At 52.1% G+C, this 13,222-nt stretch overlaps 3 non-coding genes across 3 annotated transcripts; 1 reads left to right on the top strand and 2 right to left on the bottom strand.

Moving 5' to 3' along the window:
• Positions 1 to 137: 137 nt before the first annotated feature.
• On the bottom strand, positions 138 to 211 carry TRNAN-GUU (transfer RNA asparagine (anticodon GUU)). The gene has a single exon. It is a non-coding gene; the product is annotated as a tRNA-Asn (tRNA).
• A 6,490-nt stretch (positions 212 to 6,701) lies between these two features.
• Positions 6,702 to 6,772, top strand: TRNAG-GCC (transfer RNA glycine (anticodon GCC)). Its single transcript has one exon. It is a non-coding gene; the product is annotated as a tRNA-Gly (tRNA).
• Positions 6,773 to 9,561: 2,789 nt separating this feature from the next.
• Positions 9,562 to 9,635, bottom strand: TRNAN-GUU (transfer RNA asparagine (anticodon GUU)). Its single transcript has one exon. It is a non-coding gene; the product is annotated as a tRNA-Asn (tRNA).
• Positions 9,636 to 13,222: the final 3,587 nt, after the last annotated feature.

Raw genomic sequence — 13,222 nt, 5'->3', positions numbered from 1 at the left:
GGAAATGACTAGAGGTGAAGAGATGAGAGAAGATAGAAATGTTGAGATAGAGCATGTCACGCAGGCAAAGCGAGAGCTCTAAGAGCAAAGCCAGACAGCTGTGTTTTAATTCAGGACTTGATGTAGGCAAAAGCATACGTCCCTGGGTGGGCTTGAACCACCAACCTTTCGGTTAACAGCCGAACGCGCTAACCGATTGCGCCACAGAGACCAACCACCGCAGTGAGCGTGTTGGGACTCAATATATGTTTTTACCTTTGTGCTCCTGCCTACAGCTCTAAGGTCCTGGCATAAGACAGGTAGGCTTAGACTCCATTGTGACATGTCTTACTTCTCTTAGAAGAAGGTTCTGAGTTGCCAGGCAGCTTATCTTCTGCCGGGCACACTTTCCTTTTCAGGCTTTCAGGTTGTGAATCCAGCACTGCTTAGGTGTCCATGTCAGACATGAGCAGCTCATTGAGCCCCACTGTGTGTTTTTTGTGGAGATACAACTCTCAGACTAGAGGGAGCAGGCGGGACGTGGGTGAGACTCACACAGGGTGGGTGGGGCAGTTAAAGGATGTTATCTAATAGTGTAATCGAGGAGTTGGGTTTTTTGTGCTCTACACTTTAACCAGCGATTCTTTATAAAAGGAAATCCCAGGGCAGTACCCGCAATGAGTGGCATCCCCACACCCGAGGTTGCATTGTGGTAGCTGTTCCCTGAGCCCATAGCCCCTGTCCCCATGTCGCCCTTTCTCCTCGTGTAACTCACCCCAGGTTCGGTGGCTCTGATACTTGCTGCTTCTGCTGCGCGATCATCCCCATGATCTGGGACTTTGTACGAAATGTCATGTAAGATGACTTCATTCAGCACGGCGTTTGTCATTTGCTTGGTTGTCCTGTCACTGTTGGATGTTTTCTTGCGCAGACTACTGTCTAATGGTGGGAAGGCCATGAGACACGTGACTTTTCTCTTTCCTTGTTAGCATAGTTTCCTGCCACTGTCTTGGTGTGCTGCCAGCCGTTGAGACACGTGTCTTGCCCATCTCAGCTCCACTGTGGCATGTTAGATATGTCTTTGAGCAGAGTCCCGGTCCCAGAGTTGCTGCCTTCTCTGCACTCTGGCTTGTAAGACTGCAGGCAAAGGCCCTCCCTGGCCCCTCAGCCAGATAGATACATTTACCTGCAGGGCTCAGCTTTGGTGAAAGATATTGGCGAGAGAGAGGAAAGGGGACGGCCCGTGGTGCACCCCCTATTTTGCATAGAACCATAGCCTCCTGGGAGGGCAGAGACATGAGGGTTCTCAGGGAAAGCCCTCCCAGGAGTGTTGAAGGGCAGGACGTGAAACACAGCAATCCCGGAATGGCCTGGTCTAAGATGCCTGTGCAATAGGCCTGGCCCTAGGCTTCCGGGGCTCTTCCTCGGCAGAGGCCCCAGTGGTATGAGCCCGACCAGGGCTGTGCCCGACCAGGGCTGTAGGGCGCGTTGGGAGCGCGTTAGGGACGCGAAAGAGGGCGCAGGGCGCAGAACTCTGCCCGTTTCTCCCCAGGATTTTGGGGAGGACAGGGAATCTGGCCAGGTCAGTGACTAGGCTTTCCCAGAAGGAAAGTCCAGTGACAGTGGCATGTTGTGAAACACAAGATTGCTGGTGGTCTGGAGGGTGCTTTCTGTCAGCCACTTCTCCCGGGAGCAGCCAGAGAGTAGGCTGATGTCGTGCTCTGTCAAGCACAACACTGGCCCCAAACCACTGTCCTTAGCAAAAGCAGAAACATTCATAGTTTCAGTCTCCTGCATCTGATTCCTGCCATCAGCATGTGAACGTTTGGCAGTCCAAGGCTTGCCATGCAAACTTTGTTCATAGGTGTCCCATGCGAATGCATGGGCCTCATCACTACTGTCTACGGCAGGGCTCTCTGCTCAGCCTATGTAAGTGAAGCATTGGTAGTTCAGTGGTAGAATTCTCGCCTGCCACGCGGGAGGCCCGGGTTCGATTCCCGGCCAATGCAAAGCACCCTTCTCTTGGCTTTGCTTTAGAAGTCAGAGATATAGACTTGGTGGGGAAAAAAATGTCAAAGAGTGACCCCGACGTGATTTGAACACGCAACCTTCTGATCTGGAGTCAGCCGCGCTACCGTTGAGCCACGAGGTCCCTGTGCATGCAGTTCTCAGCCCCGGATCAAGAAATGCTTCTGTGCCTTTTATTGGCCCTCAGTACGCCTGTGGTTAAAGTAGAAGGCTTGGTGTCCCGTTTCCAGTCCTATTGGTGGAAATGACTAGAGGTGAAGAGATGAGAGAAGATAGAAATGTTGAGATAGAGCATGTCACGCAGGCAAAGCGAGAGCTCTAAGAGCAAAGCCAGACAGCTGTGTTTTAATTCAGGACTTGATGTCCCGTTTCCAGTCCTATTGGTGGAAATGACTAGAGGTGAAGAGATGAGAGAAGATAGAAATGTTGAGATAGAGCATGTCACGCAGGCAAAGCGAGAGCTCTAAGAGCAAAGCCAGACAGCTGTGTTTTAATTCAGGACTTGATGTAGGCAAAAGCATACGTCCCTGGGTGGGCTTGAACCACCAACCTTTCAGTTAACAGCCGAACGCGCTAACCGATTGCGCCACAGAGACCAACCACCGCAGTGAGCGTGTTGGGACTCAATATATGTTTTTACCTTTGTGCTCCTGCCTGCAGCTCTAAGGTCCTGGCATAAGACAGGTAGGCTTAGACTCCATTGTGACATGTCTTACTTCTCTTAGAAGAAGGATCTGAGTTGCCAGGCAGCTTATCTTCTGCCGGGCACACTTTCCTTTGCAGGCTTTCAGGTTGTGAATCCAGCACTGCTTAGGTGTCCATGTCAGACATGAGCAGCTCATTGAGCCCCATTGTGTGTTTTTTGTGGAGATACAACTCTCAGACTAGAGGGAGCAGGCGGGAAGTGGGTGAGACTCACACAGGGGTGGTGGGGCAGTTAAAGGATGTTATCTAATAGTGTAATCGAGGAGTAGGGTTTTTTGTGCTCTACACTTTAACCAGCGATTCTTTCTAAAAGGAAATCCCAGGGCAGTACCCGCATTGAGTGGCATCCCCACACCCGAGGTTGCATTGTGGTAGCTGTTCCCTGAGCCCATAGCCCCTGTCCCCATGTCGCCCTTTCTCCTCGTGTAACTCACCCCAGGTTCGGTGGCTCTGATACTTGCTGCTTCTGCTGCGCGATCATCCCCATGATCTGGGCCTTTGTACGAAATGTCATGTAAGATGACTTTATTCAGCACGGCGTTTGTCATTTGCTTGGTTGTCCTGTCACTGTTGGATGTTTTCTTGTGCAGACTACTGTCTAATGGTGGGAAGGCCACGAGACACGTGACTTTTCTCTTTCCTTGTTAGCATAGTTTCCTGCCACTGTCTTGGTGTGCTGCCAGCCTGTGGGACACGTGTCTTGCCCATCTCAGCTCCACTGTGGCATGTTAGATATGTCTTTGAGCAGAGTCCCGGTCCCAGAGTTGCTGCCTTCTCTGCACTCTGGCTTGTAAGACTGCAGGCAAAGGCCCTCCCTGGCCCCTCAGCCAGATAGATACATTTACCTGCAGGGCTCAGCTTTGGTGAAAGATATTGGCGAGAGAGAGGAAAGGGGACGGCCCGTGGTGCACCCCCTATTTTGCATAGAACCACAGCCTCCTGGGAGGGCAGAGACATGAGGGTTCTCAGGGAAAGCCCTCCCAGGAGTGTTGAAGGGCAGGACGTGAAACACAGCAATCCCGGAATGGCCTGGTCTAAGATGCCTGTGCAATAGGCCTGGCCCTAGGCTTCCGGGGCTCTTCCTCGGCAGAGGCCCCAGTGGTATGAGCCCGACCAGGGCTGTGCCCGACCAGGGCTGTAGGGCGCGTTGGGAGCGCGTTAGGGACGCGAAAGAGGGCGCAGGGCGCCAAACTCTGCCCGTTTCTCCCCAGGATGTTGGGGAGGACAGGGAATCTGGCCAGGTCAGTGACTACGCTTTCCCAGAAGGAAAGTCCAGTGACAGTGGCATGTGGTGAAACACAAGATTGCTGGTGGTCTGGAGGGTGCTTTCTGTCAGCCACTTCTCCCGGGAGCAGCCAGAGAGCAGGCTGATGTCGTGCTCTGTCAAGCACAACACTGGCCCCAAACCACTGTCCTTAGCAAAAGCAGAAACATTCATAGTTTCAGTCTCCTGCATCTGATTCCTGCCATCAGCATGTGAACGTTTGGCAGTCCAAGGCTTGCCATGCAAACTTTGTTCATAGGTGTCCCATGCGAATGCATGGGCCTCATCACTACTGTCTATGGCAGGGCTCTCTGCTCAGGCTATGTAAGTGAAGCATTGGTGGTTCAGTGGTAGAATTCTCGCCGGCCACGCGGGAGGCCCGGGTTCGGTTCCCGGCCAATGCAAAGCGCCCTTCTTTTGGCTTTGCTTTAGAAGTCAGAGATATAGACTTGGTGGGGAAAAAAATGTCAAAGAGTGACCCCGACGTGATTTGAACACGCAAACTTCTGATCTGGAGTCAGACGCGCTACCGTTGCGCCACGAGGTCCCTGTGCATGCAGTTCTCAGCCCCGGATCAAGAAATGCTTCTGTGCCTTTTATTGGCCCTCAGTACGCCTGTGGTTAAAGTAGAAGGCTTGGTGGCCCGTTTCCAGTCCTATTGGTGGAAATGACTAGAGGTGAAGAGATGAGAGAAGATAGAAATGTTGAGATAGAGCATGTCACGCAGGCAAAGCGAGAGCTCTAAGAGCAAAGCCAGACAGCTGTGTTTTAATTCAGGACTTGATGTCCCGTTTCCAGTCCTATTGGTGGAAATGACTAGAGGTGAAGAGATGAGAGAAGATAGAAATGTTGAGATAGAGCATGTCACGCAGGCAAAGCGAGAGCTCTAAGAGCAAAGCCAGACAGCTGTGTTTTAATTCAGGACTTGATGTAGGCAAAAGCATACGTCCCTGGGTGGGCTTGAACCACCAGCTTTTCAGTTAACAGCCGAACGTGCTAACCGATTGCGCCACAGAGACCAACCACCGGAGTGAGTGTGTTGGGACTCAATATATGTTTTTACCTTTGTGCTCCTGCCTGCAGCTCTAAGGTCCTGGCATAAGACAGGTAGGCTTAGACTCCATTGTGACATGTCTTACTTCTCTTAGAAGAAGGTTCTGAGTTGCCAGGCAGCTTATCTTCTGCCGGGCACACTTTCCTTTGCAGGCTTTCAGGTTGTGAATCCAGCACTGCTTAGGTGTCCATGTCAGACATGAGCAGCTCATTGAGCCCCATTGTGTGTTTTTTGTGGAGATACAACTCTCAGACTAGAGGGAGCAGGCGGGAAGTGGGTGAGACTCACACAGGGTGGGTGGGGCAGTTAAAGGATGTTATCTAATAGTGTAATCGAGGAGTAGGTTTTTTTGTGCTCTACACTTTAACCAGCGATTCTTTCTAAAAGGAAATCCCAGGGCAGTACCCGCAATGAGTGGCATCCCCACACCCGAGGTTGCATTGTGGTAGCTGTTCCCTGAGCCCATAGCCCCTGTCCCCATGTCGCCCTTTCTCCTCGTATAACTCACCCCAGGTTCGGTGGCTCTGATACTTGCTGCTTCTGCTGCGCGATCATCCCCATGATCTGGGCCTTTGTACGAAATGTCATGTAAGATGACTTTATTCAGCACGGCGTTTGTCATTTGCTTGGTTGTCCTGTCACTGTTGGATGTTTTCTTGCGCAGACTACTGTCTAATGGTGGGAAGGCCACGAGACACGTGACTTTTCTCTTTCCTTGTTAGCATAGTTTCCTGCCACTGTCTTGGTGTGCTGCCAGCCTGTGAGACACGTGTCTTGCCCATCTCAGCTCCACTGTGGCATGTTAGATATGCCTTTGAGCAGAGTCCCGGTCCCAGAGTTGCTGCCTTCTCTGCACTCTGGCTTGTAAGACTGCAGGCAAAGGCCCTCCCTGGCCCCTCAGCCAGATAGATACATTTACCTGCAGGGCTCAGCTTTGGTGAAAGATATTGGTGAGAGAGAGGAAAGGGGACGGCCCGTGGTGCACCCCCTATTTTGCATAGAACCACAGCCTCCTGGGAGGGCAGAGACATGAGGGTTCTCAGGGAAAGCCCTCCCAGGAGTGTTGAAGGGCAGGACGTGAAACACAGCAATCCCGGAATGGCCTGGTCTAAGATGCCTGTGCAATAGGCCTGGCCCTAGGCTTCCGGGGCTCTTCCTCGGCAGAGGCCCCAGTGGTATGAGCCCGACCAGGGCTGTGCCCGACCAGGGCTGTAGGGCGCATTGGGAGCGCGTTAGGGACGCGAAAGAGGGCGCAGGGCGCAGAACTCTGCCCGTTTCTCCCCAGGATTTTGAGGAGGACAGGGAATCTGGCCAGGTCAGTGATTAGGCTTTCCCAGAAGGAAAGTCCAGTGACAGTGGCATGTTGTGAAACACAAGATTGCTGGTGGTCTGGAGGGTGCTTTCTGTCAGCCACTTCTCCCGGGAGCAGCCAGAGAGCAGGCTGATGTCGTGCTCTGTCAAGCACAACACTGGCCCCAAACCACTGTCCTTAGCAAAAGCAGAAACATTCATAGTTTCAGTCTCCTGCATCTGATTCCTGCCATCAGCATGTGAACGTTTGGCAGTCCAAGGCTTGCCATGCAAACTTTGTTCATAGGTGTCCCATGCGAATGCATGGGCCTCATCACTACTGTCTACGGCAGGGCTCTCTGCTCAGCCTATGTAAGTGAAGCATTGGTGGTTCAGTGGTAGAATTCTCGCCTGCCACGCGGGAGGCCCGGGTTCGATTCCCGGCCAATGCAAAGCGCCCTTCTTTTGGCTTTGCTTTAGAAGTCAGAGATATAGACTTGGTGGGGAAAAAAATGTCAAAGAGTGACCCCGACGTGATTTGAACACGCAAACTTCTGATCTGGAGTCAGACGCGCTACCGTTGCGCCACGAGGTCCCTGTGCATGCAGTTCTCAGCCCCGCATCAAGAAATGCTTCTGTGCCTTTTATTGGCCCTCAGTACGCCTGTGGTTAAAGTAGAAGGCTTGGTGTCCCGTTTCCAGTCCTATTGGTGGAAATGACTAGAGGTGAAGAGATGAGAGAAGATAGAAATGTTGAGATAGAGCATGTCACGCAGGCAAAGCGAGAGCTCTAAGAGCAAAGCCAGACAGCTGTGTTTTAATTCAGGACTTGATGTAGGCAAAAGCATACGTCCCTGGGTGGGCTTGAACCACCAACCTTTCGGTTAACAGCCGAACACGCTAACCGATTGCGCCACAGAGACCAACCACCGCAGTGAGCGTGTTGGGACTCAATATATGTTTTTACCTTTGTGCTCCTGCCTGCAGCTCTAAGGTCCTGGCATAAGACAGGTAGGCTTAGACTCCATTGTGACATGTCTTACTTCTCTTAGAAGAAGGTTCTGAGTTGCCAGGCAGCTTATCTTCTGCCGGGCACACTTTCCTTTGCAGGCTTTCAGGTTGTGAATCCAGCACTGCTTAGGTGTCCATGTCAGACATGAGCAGCTCATTGAGCCCCACTGTGTGTTTTTTGTGGAGATACAACTCTCAGACTAGAGGGAGCAGGCGGGAAGTGGGTGAGACTCACACAGCGTGGGTGGGGCAGTTAAAGGATGTTATCTAATAGTGTAATCGAGGAGTTGTTTTTTTTGTGCACTACACTTTAACCAGCGATTCTTTCTAAAAGGAAATCCCAGGGCAGTACCCGCAATGAGTGGCATCCCCACACCCGAGGTTGCATTGTGGTAGCTGTTCCCTGAGCCCATAGCCCCTGTCCCCATGTCGCCCTTTCTCCTCGTGTAACTCACCCCAGGTTCGGTGGCTCTGATACTTGCTGCTTCTGCTGCGCGATCATCCCCATGATCTGGGCCTTTGTACGAAATGTCATGTAAGATGACTTTATTCAGCACGCCGTTTGTCATTTGCTTGGTTGTCCTGTCACTGTTGGATGTTTTCTTGCGCAGACTACTGTCTAATGGTGGGAAGGCCACGAGACACGTGACTTTTCTCTTTCCTTGTTAGCATAGTTTCCTGCCACTGTCTTGGTGTGCTGCCAGCCTGTGAGACACGTGTCTTGCCCATCTCAGCTCCACTGTGGCATGTTAGATATGTCTTTGAGCAGAGTCCCGGTCCCAGAGCTGCTGCCTTCTCTGCACTCTGGCTTATAAGACTGCAGGCAAAGGCCCTCCCTGGCCCCTCAGCCAGATAGATACATTTACCTGCAGGGCTCAGCTTTGGTGAAAGATATTGGCGAGAGAGAGGAAAGGGGACGGCCCGTGGTGCACCCCCTATTTTGCATAGAACCACAGCCTCCTGGAATAGGCAGAGACATGAGGGTTCTCAGGGAAAGCCCTCCCAGGAGTGTTGAAGGGCAGGACGTATAACACAGCAATCCCGGAATGGCCTGGTCTAAGATGCCTGTGCAATAGGCCTGGCCCTAGGCTTCCGGGGCTCTTCCTCGGCAGAGGCCCCAGTGGTATGAGCCCGACCAGGGCTGTGCCCGACCAGGGCTGTAGGGCGCGTTGGGAGCGCGTTAGGGACGCGAAAGAGGGCGCAGGACGCAGAACTCTGACCGTTTCTCCCCAGGATTTTGGGGAGGACAGGGAATCTGGCCAGGTCAGTGACTAGGCTTTCCCAGAAGGAAAGTCCAGTGACAGTGGCATGTTGTGAAACACAAGATTGCTGGTGGTCTGGAGGGTGCTTTCTGTCAGCCACTTCTCCCGGGAGCAGCCAGAGAGCAGGCTGATGTCATGCTCTGTCAAGCACAATACTGGCCCCAAACCACTGTCCTTAGCAAAAGCAGAAACATTCATAGTTTCAGTCTCCTGCATCTGATTCCTGCCATCAGCATGTGAACGTTTGGCAGTCCAAGGCTTGCCATGCAAACTTTGTTCATAGGTGTCCCATGCGAATGCATGGGCCTCGTCACTACTGTCTACGGCAGGGCTCTCTGCTCAGGATATGTAAGTGAAGCATTGGTGGTTCAGTGGTAGAATTCTCGCCTGCCACGCGCGAGGCCCGGGTTCGATTCCCGGCCAATGCAAAGCGCCCTTCTTTTGGCTTTGCTTTAGAAGTCAGAGATATAGACTTGGTGGGGAAAAAAATGTCAAAGAGTGACCCCGACGTGATTTGAACACACAACCTTCTGATCTGGAGTCAGACGCGCTACCATTGCGCCACGAGGTCCCTGTGCATGCAGTTCTCAGCCCCGGATCAAGAAATGCTTCTGTGCCTTTTATTGGCCCTCAGTACGCCTGTGGTTAAAGTAGAAGGCTTGGTGTCCCGTTTCCAGTCCTATTGGTGGAAATGACTAGAGGTGAAGAGATGAGAGAAGATAGAAATGTTGAGATAGAGCATGTCACGCAGGCAAAGCGAGAGCTCTAAGAGCAAAGCCAGACAGCTGTGTTTTAATTCAGGACTTGATGTCCCGTTTCCAGTCCTATTGGTGGAAATGACTAGAGGTGAAGAGATGAGAGAAGATAGAAATGTTGAGATAGAGCATGTCACGCAGGCAAAGCGAGAGCTCTAAGAGCAAAGCCAGACAGCTGTGTTTTAATTCAGGACTTGATGTAGGCAAAAGCATACGTCCCTGGGTGGGCTTGAACCACCAACCTTTCGGTTAACAGCCGAACGCGCTAACCGATTGCGCCACAGAGACCAACCACCGCAGTGAGCGTGTTGGGACTCAATATATGTTTTTACCTTTGTGCTCCTGCCTACAGCTCTAAGGTCCTGGCATAAGACAGGTAGGCTTAGACTCCATTGTGACATGTCTTACTTCTCTTAGAAGAAGGTTCTGAGTTGCCAGGCAGCTTATCTTCTGCCGGGCACACTTTCCTTTGCAGGCTTTCAGGTTGTGAATCCAGCACTGCTTAGGTGTCCATGTCAGACATGAGCAGCTCATTGAGCCCCACTGTGTGTTTTTTGTGGAGATACAACTCTCAGACTAGAGGGAGCAGGCGGGACGTGGGTGAGACTCACACAGGGTGGGTGGGGCAGTTAAAGGATGTTATCTAATAGTGTAATCGAGGAGTTGGGTTTTTTGTGCTCTACACTTTAACCAGCGATTCTTTATAAAAGGAAATCCCAGGGCAGTACCCGCAATGAGTGGCATCCCCACACCCGAGGTTGCATTGTGGTAGCTGTTCCCTGAGCCCATAGCCCCTGTCCCCATGTCGCCCTTTCTCCTCGTGTAACTCACCCCAGGTTCGGTGGCTCTGATACTTGCTGCTTCTGCTGCGCGATCATCCCCATGATCTGGGACTTTGTACGAAATGTCATGTAAGATGACTTTATTCAGCACGGCGTTTGTCATTTGCTTGGTTGTCCTGTCACTGTTGGATGTTTTCTTGCGCAGACTACTGTCTAATGGTGGGAAGGCCATGAGACACGTGACTTTTCTCTTTCCTTGTTAGCATAGTTTCCTGCCACTGTCTTGGTGTGCTGCCAGCCGTTGAGACACGTGTCTTGCCCATCTCAGCTCCACTGTGGCATGTTAGATATGTCTTTGAGCAGAGTCCCGGTCCCAGAGTTGCTGCCTTCTCTGCACTCTGGCTTGTAAGACTGCAGGCAAAGGCCCTCCCTGGCCCCTCAGCCAGATAGATACATTTACCTGCAGGGCTCAGCTTTGGTGAAAGATATTGGCGAGAGAGAGGAAAGGGGACGGCCCGTGGTGCACCCCCTATTTTGCATAGAACCATAGCCTCCTGGGAGGGCAGAGACATGAGGGTTCTCAGGGAAAGCCCTCCCAGGAGTGTTGAAGGGCAGGACGTGAAACACAGCAATCCCGGAATGGCCTGGTCTAAGATGCCTGTGCAATAGGCCTGGCCCTAGGCTTCCGGGGCTCTTCCTCGGCAGAGGCCCCAGTGGTATGAGCCCGACCAGGGCTGTGCCCGACCAGGGCTGTAGGGCGCGTTGGGAGCGCGTTAGGGACGCGAAAGAGGGCGCAGGGCGCAGAACTCTGCCCGTTTCTCCCCAGGATTTTGGGGAGGACAGGGAATCTGGCCAGGTCACTGACTAGGCTTTCCCAGAAGGAAAGTCCAGTGACAGTGGCATGTTGTGAAACACAAGATTGCTGGTGGTCTGGAGGGTGCTTTCTGTCAGCCACTTCTCCCGGGAGCAGCCAGAGAGCAGGCTGATGTCGTGCTCTGTCAAGCACAACACTGGCCCCAAACCACTGTCCTTAGCAAAAGCAGAAACATTCATAGTTTCAGTCTCCTGCATCTGATTCCTGCCATCAGCATGTGAACGTTTGGCAGTCCAAGGCTTGCCATGCAAACTTTGTTCATAGGTGTCCCATGCGAATGCATGGGCCTCATCACTACTGTCTACGGCAGGGCTCTCTGCTCAGGTTATGTAAGTGAAGCATTGGTGGTTCAGTGGTAGAATTCTCGCCTGCCACGCGGGAGGCCCGGGTTCGATTCCCAGCCAATGCAAAGCACCCTTCTTTTGGCTTTGCTTTTGAAGTCAGAGATATAGACTTGGTGGGGAAAAAAATGTCAAAGAGTGACCCCGACGTGATTTGAACACACAACCTTCTGATCTGGAGTCAGACGCGCTACCATTGCGCCACGAGGTCCCTGTGCATGCAGGTCTCAGCCCCGGACAAGAAATGCTTCTGTGCCTTTTATTGGCCCTCAGTACGCCTGTGGTTAAAGTAGAAGGCTTGGTGTCCCGTTTCCAGTCCAATTGGTGGAAATGACTAGAGGTGAAGAGATGAGAGAAGATAGAAATGTTGAGATAGAGCATGTCACGCAGGCAAAGCGAGAGCTCTAAGAGCAAAGCCAGACAGCTGTGTTTTAATTCAGGACTTGATGTCCCGTTTCCAGTCCTATTGGTGGAAATGACTAGAGGTGAAGAGATGAGAGAAGATAGAAATGTTGAGATAGAGCATGTCACGCAGGCAAAGCGAGAGCTCTAAGAGCAAAGCCAGACAGCTGTGTTTTAATTCAGGACTTGATGTAGGCAAAAGCATACGTCCCTGGGTGGGCTTGAACCACCAACCTTTCGGTTAACAGCCGAACACGCTAACCGATTGCGCCACAGAGACCAACCACCACAGTGAGCGTGTTGGGACTCAATATATGTTTTTACCTTTGTGCTGCTGCCTACAGCTCTAAGGTCCTGGCATAAGACAGGTAGGCTTAGACTCCATTGTGACATGTCTTACTTCTCTTAGAAGAAGGTTCTGAGTTGCCAGGCAGCTTATCTTCTGCCGGGCACACTTTCCTTTGCAGGCTTTCAGGTTGTGAATCCAGCACTGCTTAGGTGTCCATGTCAGACATGAGCAGCTCATTGAGCCCCACTGTGTGTTTTTTGTGGAGATACAAATCTCAGACTAGAGGGAGCAGGCGGGAAGTGGGTGAGACTCACACAGGGTGGGTGGGGCAGTTAAAGGATGTTATCTAATAGTGTAATCGAGGAGTTGGGTTTTTTGTGCTCTACACTTTAACCAGCGATTCTTTCTAAAAGGAAATCCCAGGGCAGTACCCGCAATGAGTGGCATCCCCACACCCGAGGTTGCATTGTGGTAGCTGTTCCCTGAGCCCATAGCCCCTGTCCCCATGTCGCCCTTTCTCCTCGTGTAACTCACCCCAGGTTCGGTGGCTCTGATACTTGCTGCTTCTGCTGCGCGATCATCCCCATGATCTGGGCCTTTGTACGAAATGTCATGTAAGATGACTTTATTCAGCACGGCGTTTGTCATTTGCTTGGTTGTCCTGTCACTGTTGGATGTTTTCTTGCGCAGACTACTGTCTAATGGTGGGAAGGCCACGAGACACGTGACTTTTCTCTTTCTTTGTTAGCATAGTTTCCTGCCACTGTCTTGGTGTGCTGCCAGCCTGTGAGACACGTGTCTTGCCCATCTCAGCTCCACTGTGGCATGTTAGATATGTCTTTGAGCAGAGTCCCGGTCCCAGAGTTGCTGCCTTCTCTGCACTCTGGCTTGTAAGACTGCAGGCAAAGGCCCTCCCTGGCCCCTCAGCCAGATAGATACATTTACCTGCAGGGCTCAGCTTTGGTGAAAGATATTGGCGAGAGAGAGGAAAGGGGACGGCCCGTGGTGCACCCCCTATTTTGCATAGAACCATAGCCTCCTGGGAGGGCAGAGACATGAGGGTTCTCAGGGAAAGCCCTCCCAGGAGTGTTGAAGGGCAGGACGTGAAACACAGCAATCCCGGAATGGCCTGGTCTAAGATGCCTGTGCAATAGGCCTGGCCCTAGGCTTCCGGGGCTCTTCCTCGG

Source organism: Pleurodeles waltl, chromosome 4_1, assembly GCF_031143425.1.
Source record: "Pleurodeles waltl isolate 20211129_DDA chromosome 4_1, aPleWal1.hap1.20221129, whole genome shotgun sequence".
Lineage (NCBI taxonomy): Eukaryota > Metazoa > Chordata > Amphibia > Caudata > Salamandridae > Pleurodeles > Pleurodeles waltl.
This window is presented reverse-complemented; position numbering and strand designations above follow the sequence as displayed.